Consider the following 10,833-nt stretch of genomic DNA (forward strand, 5'->3'; position numbering starts at 1 on the left):
CAAAACTGGCCTGTGGTCTGTTGGAGCTCTCCCCATCTTCATTTGCCACTGGAAGAAGAAATATAGATGGAAACAATCAAATAATGGCAGAGAATATGAGTTATGTAAGGCAGAATGAACTCTATTCATCCGTAAGTTTTGGTTTGCTGCTAAATGATGTGCCATTTTTAAATGTGCAACAAAAACAGTATGAGTTCTCACAGTCCACATGGGAATTTTAACTATGAAGAAAGGCTATTAGTTCAGACTGTGACTTGCATAACCGCACTAACAAATATATACTACATGCTGCCCAATTATTTTAATGAGCATCAATGGCATCTTGCCCTCACAGGATTTTCCATTTATTTTGAGTCTCTGCCTACTAAACACTGCACACAGTATATGCTCCCACATCTAGAAGCTGTTTCGAGGGTAAAAAGCAGCTGGTACGAGAGCAGAAAGACAAACCATTTTAGCAAGTCAAAAGTACAGTATGACAATATAGTACAACAGAACATGCCTGACAGACGCACACCGTAGTCAGTGTTTCTGATAACGCTGCATCTGTCAGTGTTTGAGGGCAATGTGCCCCAAGATGCAGTTCCTTTATCAGCCACTAGATGCCAGCTCCATAAAATAGAAATTAAGAAAGACAGAACCCTCCCTCTGACAACAGAATGTCCATAACTGTGCTCCTCCATTAAAAACTAAATATTAATTTGGTACTTTGTGGTATTTTTTCTATTCTTGTTTCATACCGAGTCAGGTTAGAGCTGAGTGTCAAGTGTCAGGACTTCTCAGTCTCTTAGGAACCAACACTCAACTATATTGTTTTAGGTTAGTTTATCTTGCTCTGAATTCGGTGTTCTTCACATTTTTGGGTCAATTTCAGGGTTCTTTTCCCAGGACTTTAACCTAGGAAGCTAATAACAAAAGCACTCAGAAGAGATAACAAGTGTTTCAGTTCTAACAAAAACGTACTCAAGGTGAAGGTCTTTCACGCCTGATCAGGTTTATGTTTCCCACATAGCGCTCCAAGTAAATGAGGCTGACTTTGTGCAAAAGAAGTCATTTTACAGCATTAATGTGCAGCTGAAGGCAGAGTGGGTTGTCATCTCCTTGTAAAAAGCTTCATTTCACAAAACACTGCAACTATTTACTCGAAGCTTACATCATCACTGATGTTGAAGCCAAGTGTCTGCAAGCTTCAAATCACAGATGTATTTTACTGGATCCACTTGATGTCCAGGACAAGCAACATATATTTTGTAAGGACAATTGGGTATTAGAAACAGAATCTCTTTATTATCGTCATATGGGTAACAAAAGGACGTAGGCTTCTCTCACTGCAGTAAGTGAAATATATATAAGCACAAATAACTAGAAGCGCTGATAAAAGCAGCAGTAACAGCAATGAGAAAGCAAAAGTTAGATTAACTTAAATACCTATTTATAAATTGTACCAACAACACAGTTTTAATGTGACTGGGTGTTCATAAACAGACCCTAGAAATATCCATATGTGCTACAACAAAAATTAAAACGTAACTGTTGCTCTTGTATAATTGTTTGATGATAATTGATGGTGTCCTAGTTGGTGACGGAGCATCACCACGAAGCTCACTGAAGCACTGCCTCTGCCTCTGAGCCTGGCTCACAGTAGGACTGAATCCCGGAGTGAGCCGGATGTCTGCATGCTCAAAGCTCAGTTCCACAACGTGTGGATGATCAGGCTTTCTCAGAGATGGGGCTTTTTTTCTGTCCTTCGTGGATCCTCATAAGAAAGAAAATAACTTCCAGGTCTCTGAGATAAAAGAGTCCTAATTTCCCTATTTTCTAATTGGCCCTCTGCAAACTCACAGCTGTCGTCAAATTAAGACAAATTCATTTAATTGTGTTGATTGTAAGATATCTTTATTCCTGAACAGTCTGTGACAAAAAGCTTTAATATTCTGTTGTCTGTAATTAACATCGCCTACACTCTCCTTCCCTCCTATAGTTCATGTTCCAGTTGTTGTATTTGTAGTATTGTCCTTGGGATCTGGACTCTATAGCGTACCATATGGACATTGCATTCTTCACGTTTGTGTCCGTAAATGGATCTGTGCAGGCAGCAGAGATGAATGACCTTCGCTTCAGCTTGAGCTTTTTCTACAGTCTTTTTCTGTATCGGTCTGCAGCCGTACATTTATAATTATATCCCTAAAATGAACATCCTATTGTGACACTTCATAAGGACAGCCTTGCTCTGTGAGAGGGCATGCGCATTTTAAATTGGGATAAAAGACTTAGAAAAGACCATTTGCGATATTAAAGATGCATGTGTTTGTAGACATCATTAAATCTCCTCCGCTTGCAGAGCATATAGCCAGTGATGAATATGAGCAATACTGTTTGATTTAGGCTTACCACAATAATCAGATTGTCCACACATTTTCCATGTCCAGTAATTGGAACAATCTATAACTATTAGCAGATAAACAAGGTTACATGACCAGGTAGAAGTTTTTCCAAATCATTAAAAAGATGTAATTGGCATATTTTTCTTTGGCTCTGATGACTGTGCTTTTTAAACCATTTCAGGCAATTTCAATTTTTCCTATTGGCAGACAGGAATTTGAACCACGTATTTTGATTGGAAATGTATCTATGAATGATCAGAAAGCACAGAGATATAGAAGAAATATGCCGGAGCAAGATGATTTACCTCATAAGAAAACTCTCTCTCTGACAGTTGCGCTAAAAACAAAGCTCACACTCTTTACAAGATGGCCTTATTTTCTGCCCTAACGTACGGGATTATTGCACATGTTATAAACTCATCATAACATCATGTTACTGTATCACACATGTCATTAGAACCTTTGGGAAATCTCTATTTGCTTTCTATACAATCTGTTCACAGGTGGCTGTACTTTTGGACTCCGATCCTGAAAACGAACACAAAGTGCACTTTAGTTTCCCATCCCAAAATGAACCAACATATGGTTTAGAAACCGTCTGGTAAATATTGACCACGCTTTATATTCCTAAGGCTGTTAACTTGTTGACATGGTAAGTATTATATCTTCCATACCAAACTTCACCTGTGTTGTCTTTTCTACTGCTTTCCAACAGTAGTGCAGATGCACATTCGCTCCTGTGTTGCCCCACCGGAGTGAAATTCCAAGTGTATTTAATGGGTGCTCAACTGACAACATGTTTAACATTCACGGTGAATATGATTTAATCAGAATGAAGTGGCAAAAAATGTCTATTATCACCAACTGAGAGCTTAGGAATCAGTTTGTTGCTGGAGACAGTACTTAGAAAGACAACAGCATCAACATTAATTACAAGTCTTATTTTATGTCTTAAGTCTGTCTACGGAGGGTGCACACATCCACCAATGGAAATCCGTTTCTCTGGGAATTTGAAAGATTAGTATATTTACCAGACAGAGAAAGTCTAACAAATTGATGCTGTTGCTTTGATTTGGTAATATTTAGGATTTAGCCACAGCCAACAATAAGTTAAACATAGAAAAACAGCACAATGGTCTCACCATGGAAACAGTCATATGGTTTCTTTCATGTGCATAAAGTTTGTCTGTGAATCTGAACTTCTCCCGTTTATGTTTGAGCTAATTTTCCTCTATGCAAAACAAGACAAAGGGCATGAAACAGACAGAGAGAGTGAGAGTTGGCATTATCTTCCTTTATGTTCCCTTTTCCTTGCATAAAACATAAAGAACCTCCCAGCAACTCATTTGAATTTGAACATTTTGACACGATGCATTCAGTCGGTCACAGTCGGAGGTATTTTATAATGTGTGTGTGGCAAAGTTAGAAAATTAGTCATTTGATTTCATGCTGTATCACTTCACGTGTTTATAGTGGTATATTTGGTGAATACATGTATGCTGGTGAGTTGACAAAGAGAGACAGACGTTGTGAAGTCTGATACAGTACACCAAATCAACACACGGTTGGGTGCTGCACGTACAGTATGTTTTAATGAAACTATTGGGAATTTAGATCTGAAGTTGTCTTTTAAAGGTACCAACGACTTGAAGGAAAGTAGCATTGGCACTAAGTGGATTATCCTCTAGAAATAAAACAAGTGGAATTGAATTGAGTAGATTGCAAAATGTCAACAAGCTACCTAACTGCTGGTGGCTGCAAACAAAAATGCAAGTAAAGAATGCGAAGAAAAATGGAGAAAAGGTCGGTGGAGATTGATGCAATGTCTCTAGGAAGTCAACACCTTGTCAAAACCTGGAAAAGTGAGATATTTATTTATTAAACTGAATGCATTGCATGACATATACTGTAAAATGTCTGCATCATTTATAATATTCCTGAAGTAAAGGCAATAATTCCCAGAGCACATCTACAGTACAGACATACTGTGTCTATTTTAGGAAGAGCTCAACAATCTGTAAGCCTTCACTGATACTGTTCGCTAAATACATGTTTGTTTTGATGCACTGATACAGTTTAAGATGACTTAATGCAGAGTCTTTAGGAGACAATATACAATCATTTGTAGTGAATCTGTGTCTTACACTTATTTCAGAAGCACAACTCAAACTACAAATTTGTTTTTAATTTAAAGCCAGAGAGATTCTATGTCAAAGATGTCTCAGAAAAAAAGATCCATAACCGTGTGTCAATCACAAACATCTTCAGAATTGTCACCAAGCAAAACTGCGTTTGCCATAATTAGGATAAAAAAATCAGGAATAAACTACAGACACAACAAACTAAAGCCTGAACGCCCTGTTCCCCAAATATAGAGCAGAAAAGTTCAAATGTGTGTTCTCCACAGGAGCCTTGTGACATCCTCAAAAGATAACAAAGCTAACAAGCCGTAACACATGACTAAACACCTCAGTGGGAGCGAGCAGAGGCTGCCAGTTACAGTTGAGGATCATTGTTTAATAGAGGAGTGAACACAAGGTGTCCAGCGCTACCAGCGCTGAGGAGTCACGCTTCAGAGGAGGTGATTGGTAAAAAGCTGTGCAGACTTAATCCTAGCCCCAGTGATCAATTGATTGTGACACTTGTTTGTTACCATGACAACTGCCATGCTTCTCGGTAGTATGCGGCTGATATAGGCCACATGTGATCGAGGCAGAGGGTTTTCAACAGGATGTGTCCAAGCGAGCGGAAAATCCAAAGTCTATTTTCTGTGGGATCATAAAATCTTTCAGGGCTGCTTTTTAAAACGATACCTGGAAATAGTTTGAAGGCGTCACTCTCTTCCCGTTGTTGTCACCTCGTGACATTAACCCTGAAACGTTCAACTTCTTATCAGTATATTACAGATCATAGAGAAAGTATGTCTAGACTCAAAGCAATAACAACAGCAGCAAGCCAGTGGCTCACAGTTCAACCAAGGGGAGGCATAATACAAAGCACTATGATGTAACCTGGTAGGCACTGACCAGACCAATGTGGAGTTGCTATTCTAGGAAAACGTCCATCTCAAAATAACCATTTGCCAATCAATAATTCAACGCATGTTTACCTTGAATTCAGGGGGAAATACTTAGTTTGGGTTTAATTTTCCTCCACAGTGAAAGCTATTTTTCCATCACAGTGGAGGCATTCATGAAGAATTTAAGATGACACAGGAAGTGGAATAGTCACTCAAATGGTCATCTTGCATTTATTTAAGTTAACTTTAAAGTCCCTGATTCGAAAAGAAAAGTCAAGAGCAGAATGTGTACAGTATCTGATAATCCCATGCAGCAACTGGAAGGTTTGCTAGAGTAGGTGAGTCTAGCTCTTTTAAAAGTTCCACTATCTTCACCATTACATAACCTCATGTGTCATTTTTGCTAGGTGGGTTGTGTAGGTGTAGCAGAGCTTTTTTGCTGAAAACAGCTGCTACATTCAGTGAGACTGAACCACAACAGTAAAGTTGGGGGATGTAAATCCAAAACAAAGAAGCTGAAAGGCCGTTAAATGCTTGGCAAAGTTTCAAACTGGGTGACAAGTCCGACGTATGTTCACCTTTTGAAGACACTTTTGAAGTTTGGGTTAGTCGCAGCATATCCAGATTCCACAACACGATTTAAAATATATCAACCAGAGTAATCCACACATTACCAGCCCTCCTGCACCCTGAAAGAACATGAGTTAAACAAGTTATTTAATCTTAAAGTGTCCCCATCCGTCTGTTTGGTGAGCTGGTCGCACTTTATGTCCCAGCAGGTGTCCGCTGTAGCAAACCCCCTGCTGTGACCACACGGATTGGGGTGTGTCAAAAAGTGGAGTGACAGGATTCTGCTTTGAAGATTCAGTGTTGGATTCAAAAACCCATGTCCATGAGCAAAATCCACTTATTAGGTAGCGATGCGATGTAGACAACAAAGCTGTCAAACAACTTCTCATGAAGTACCGATTGACAGAGAGAGGAGATTTAAAGACACAGTTCCTCCACCGTCTCCAGCACAGGGCACATGATACCCCTCTATGCTCAGCACAGTTTCAACACTCACTCCTATGAGAGTTTTTTTAGAAAGCACACAAAAGCAAGCCAAGTGGCACATAAGTTCACCAACACTGTGGTTGTCAAGACAATAGAATGAATTCCTGGTGACGTCAGCAGCTCAGAGCTTTGGTCTGAAGTCTCCTTGTTTCCATGGTGTGGTTGTATTACAGCGACAAGCATCAACTTTAGGAGAAAGGACTAACGTGGCGAGCTGTGCAGCGGGGCTGAAATGTGATGTGTTTAACGATGTTGCCTCATTGCTCGGCTTCTCGCTCTCTCTCTCACACACACACACACACGTAATTATGCTCCTGTCACACACACACACTTTCCTGCATCTTGCTCACATGCAAACACACTTCACTTTTCCTCCTGTGCTGCCTACCCTGTGATGTCTTACCTATGGTGATGTTGAAGCCATCGATGCTGAAGGTTGCACTCCGACCCTTCCTAAATCGATGCTTCTTGGAGTCAGCTTCCATCGCCTTTTAATCTGCTTTAATGCCTCTGGTCAGTTTCACTGTCTTGTTTCAGTTTTGTTTGGGTAACTCTCCTCCTGGAGGGAGAAAAAAAATGTAGTCCTCCGGCAGGCGCTGGAGGAGAACTGTCAAAGACTCACCACTTTTCAAAAAACACAGAGCTGGAGAAAGTCCCTCTCCAACCCCTTGTCTTTGTTGTAAATCTTTTCTCTCCCTCTCTCCGTTCCTCACACTTCAACAGGCTCATTTCAAGGAGCTTATAGCTCTTGATTTGTTTTTCTTCTCTCTCTTTCTCTCTCTCTCTCTCTCTCTTTCTCTCGCTCTCTCCCTCCCTCCCCTCCACGCTTTCTCTCCTCAACTCTCTTCCCCAAGAGGTACAGTAGGTGTGAGTGGTGGGTGGCAGTGTTAGTGGTGGTGGAGGTTGGGAGGACAGATCATCTCTCGAGGTCTTTAAATGAACGTGACTCCTCCTACTGTCAAGATTTTATAGCAAAAGCATTGGAGGCTCAGAGTTTGTATGACACAGGTCTATTGTAGTCTGTTCTAGTTTTGCTCACACACACACACACAGACACACACACAGGCACACACACAAACACACACACACACACACTGTTAAATTGTGTTGAGCTGCACGAGCCCTGAGAGGAAAGGGTGAAAGACAGATAGCGACAGAGTGATTATGTGTACTGAGTCATTAAATCAATGCCACTGCTCTCCATTTTGCATGAGCTCCTCAGGCTCAGAGCTCAAGCCAGTAAAAGAGTAAATAGCAGGGATTTAAATAGAGAAAAAAAAAGGTTATATTTGAAAAAAGCCAAGCAGCTGCCTTCAATATATTCCTTTTTTCCCTTCAAGTGTCCATGGCTGGAAATGACACTGAAGCGAGAACACTTCCTTTTTCATCATTTTGAGTGTTATCCTTGAAAAATCCTTTCTTTATGCTAATTAAAACCGGCCTTCCTCTACCAAGTGCACATCTCCTCACCTATATACACACACACACACACACACACACACACACACACACACACACACACACACACACACACACACACACACACACACACACACACACACACATCAACAAAGGATAAAAAGCTCCCCTTATTAGCACCATCTGACATTTAGCTGAGGGTTTTCTCCGTGTTTCCTTTCCCCCCTGATTAGTGTCTGTGAGTGCTCCTTATGAAGGCGTCTGGTGTGTTCTTGCACCTTTTTTCAAATGAGCTAGATGTGCCTATAACACCATGCACTCAGGTAAGGCGTCATAATGTATTGTAATTGTTATTCCGTACTTAATCTATGAACAGGGATAGCAGAAAAATAAACCAATTTATTTTCCTTTTCCCACTAAATGCAGAATCAGCTCTTCTTTGAGCGTCTCTTTCCCTCTTTGTTCTTGCCTTAAGCCACTTTCTAATAAAAGACACGATAAATCCATGTTATTTATGTCAGTGGCAAGTAATATAATGTTGGCAATGCGACAAGAAAGCCAGGGGAATTAGAAGAATTAACATATCCCTACATTAATAAACAGTTAGTAAGTCCTCCATGATGACAGTGTAGCTGCAAGTCTCAGAGGCAACATCCATGTCGAAATGATGCTCCACAATCACACACTGAGGAGTGATCCAACACTGAAATGAGAGTGCAGTCTCGCAGGGGTGAGTGATCGCAAGTTATTAAATAAACCCCAGATCTGTCAAATAAAGACATACACTATAGTACTATAGACAGTAATTCATGCGTGGTTTCTGAGAGTCGTCACAGTTAAGGTGTCTGAGGAAAAGGAAACCCATAACATTCAGGAGATCTGTCCAATTACAACGGAGCGAGTTGAGTCACTCCAGCGGCACATTATGCACTTGTTAGATAATTACACTCCATCTCATTTAGTTTGTGTGCTACAGTAAGAGCTCTTTATCCCCTCGCTCTGCTGTCACCCTGCTCTCCACAGCCACCAATTCATATTGTATGTAGTCATTTGAGAGGATCCTAATTTTGCAACACTCTCACTGTGCAAAATCAAGTGGCTGCCACCTCCTGCAAAAAAGCTTTTATGCTAATAAGTACGTGCTGGAATACTGAAACTTTTTTATTCTTTCCTATTTGTCAGCAGATTCCCTGGTCACCGTTCTTGTGAATTTCTTCAATTAGTGACAATCTTGTCAAATTGTAGATGATTTCTGTATTTATTTAGAAACCAATGAATGGCTTGTTGACACCACAGCTGGTCGTGATTATAGAATTATCTTTTGCTGCAGAGTCCTTCCACGGATTTTTAATTCAACCACAAATAAAGAGTGTCGAATAATAAGTGCAATTAAAGAAGTCGAAAGGTGCTAAACAGGCAACATTTCCTTTGAGAGTGTATGCCGTGAGAGTCAGCGTTTGTTCAAGCGTATCATGGCCGACATTTGCTGCAGTAAGCCCCCTGTTTAATGCATTTAGGGTTATATAAGTAAGAGAGAGGATTACATAACGCACTTAACTGAAGGAGTTCTGCTGTTATGATGCTTTGGGAGGCTATATGTTGCCCTTGAACATTTTATATGGCCCTTACATTGACATTGAAGGCTTTTCACAAAACATTCTGTTAAAAGCCTCCATTATTTAAGCATGGTGGAGGTGTTCAGATGACTTTAACACACAAACAACAACACATACTGTATGGCGTTCCTAAAGTACCACCATGAGGCCAACAACTTCACCTGAACACACTCCTCGCCTCCTTCACACACAAACCCTTCACAACTGAAGACTTTCCATGTTTGGATACCTCTCACCTGTGGGTTGAATTGTCAACACAAGAAGTTCATGGTAAATATAAATAGTGCACAGATAACTAACAGAAATATAAATGCATACCTATACTGAGCCTCTGTCCTTTCCTCAATGCTACACTGAGATCTAAAAGTCTGCAATTACACATGAAGTTGTGAAAGGAAGTGAAAACTCGTATTGATGCTTTCCACAGGAGAATCTAAAATAACATCAGCTTACCTCTGGTTCCACCCTCACGCAAATTCACAATTAAGGACGGTCATTTTCCCAGAGAGTAAAAACCATGTTTATTTACATCTAATGCATTATCAGGACGTGCTTCACATTTATTAGCAATATGAATAGCACACTAATTAGTATGGCAAGTTAAATAATGTGATTTTTACAGAAGGTCTGTGTTTTGCAACTGAATTGAAATATTTTATTTCTAATGCAATCAGTTTTTATTGAATATTTCTTTACGATATTTCAATTATTGAATTCTTTCAAAATAATCTCTGTCTCCTTGTTTTGAAAAAATCGTTCACCCCGACTACCGAGAATTGCATTAAGCCAATTTACTAAGAAAGATGTGACTCAGGTTTTCCGACACAGCGTGACAAAACAGATTATAGGTTTTAATTGGAGAGCACAAATTAAAAGGAGCACGGTAAACAACCGTTTTTCTGAGAGGTGAATCCTATAGCCATACATCTGGTGAGTCCTTGTCAAGATCCATTTTCTTCAAGGGTCAATATGAGGTTTACGCTGCTGTCACTAGGCAACCTTTAAGGAATATCAAGCAGCAACCCCCTAGGCAGTGAAGAGCCAAAAACTGCATTTGGCCATTTCAAGCTGGCTTGAGGTGACAATGCCCAACTCTGCAGCAGAAATAATACTTAGTGTCTATAGAAAAATCCCTATATTCAGGTCAAAGGTATAAGGAGGACATTTTTATTTACAAAAACATGCCTGCTCTGTTATCTCCATTGAAGGACAAATATTGCGCAACCTTTGATCTGGCCTTCAAACACCAGGACATGCAAACACCAATACATGTAAATTAATCCAAAACAGTGAAGGTTATAACCCTATTATGAATTCAAATCAACATTGTATTCCTACT

The sequence above is a fragment of the Eleginops maclovinus genome, chromosome 6 (genome assembly GCF_036324505.1).
Source record: "Eleginops maclovinus isolate JMC-PN-2008 ecotype Puerto Natales chromosome 6, JC_Emac_rtc_rv5, whole genome shotgun sequence".
NCBI classification, from domain to species: Eukaryota; Metazoa; Chordata; class Actinopteri; order Perciformes; family Eleginopidae; genus Eleginops; species Eleginops maclovinus.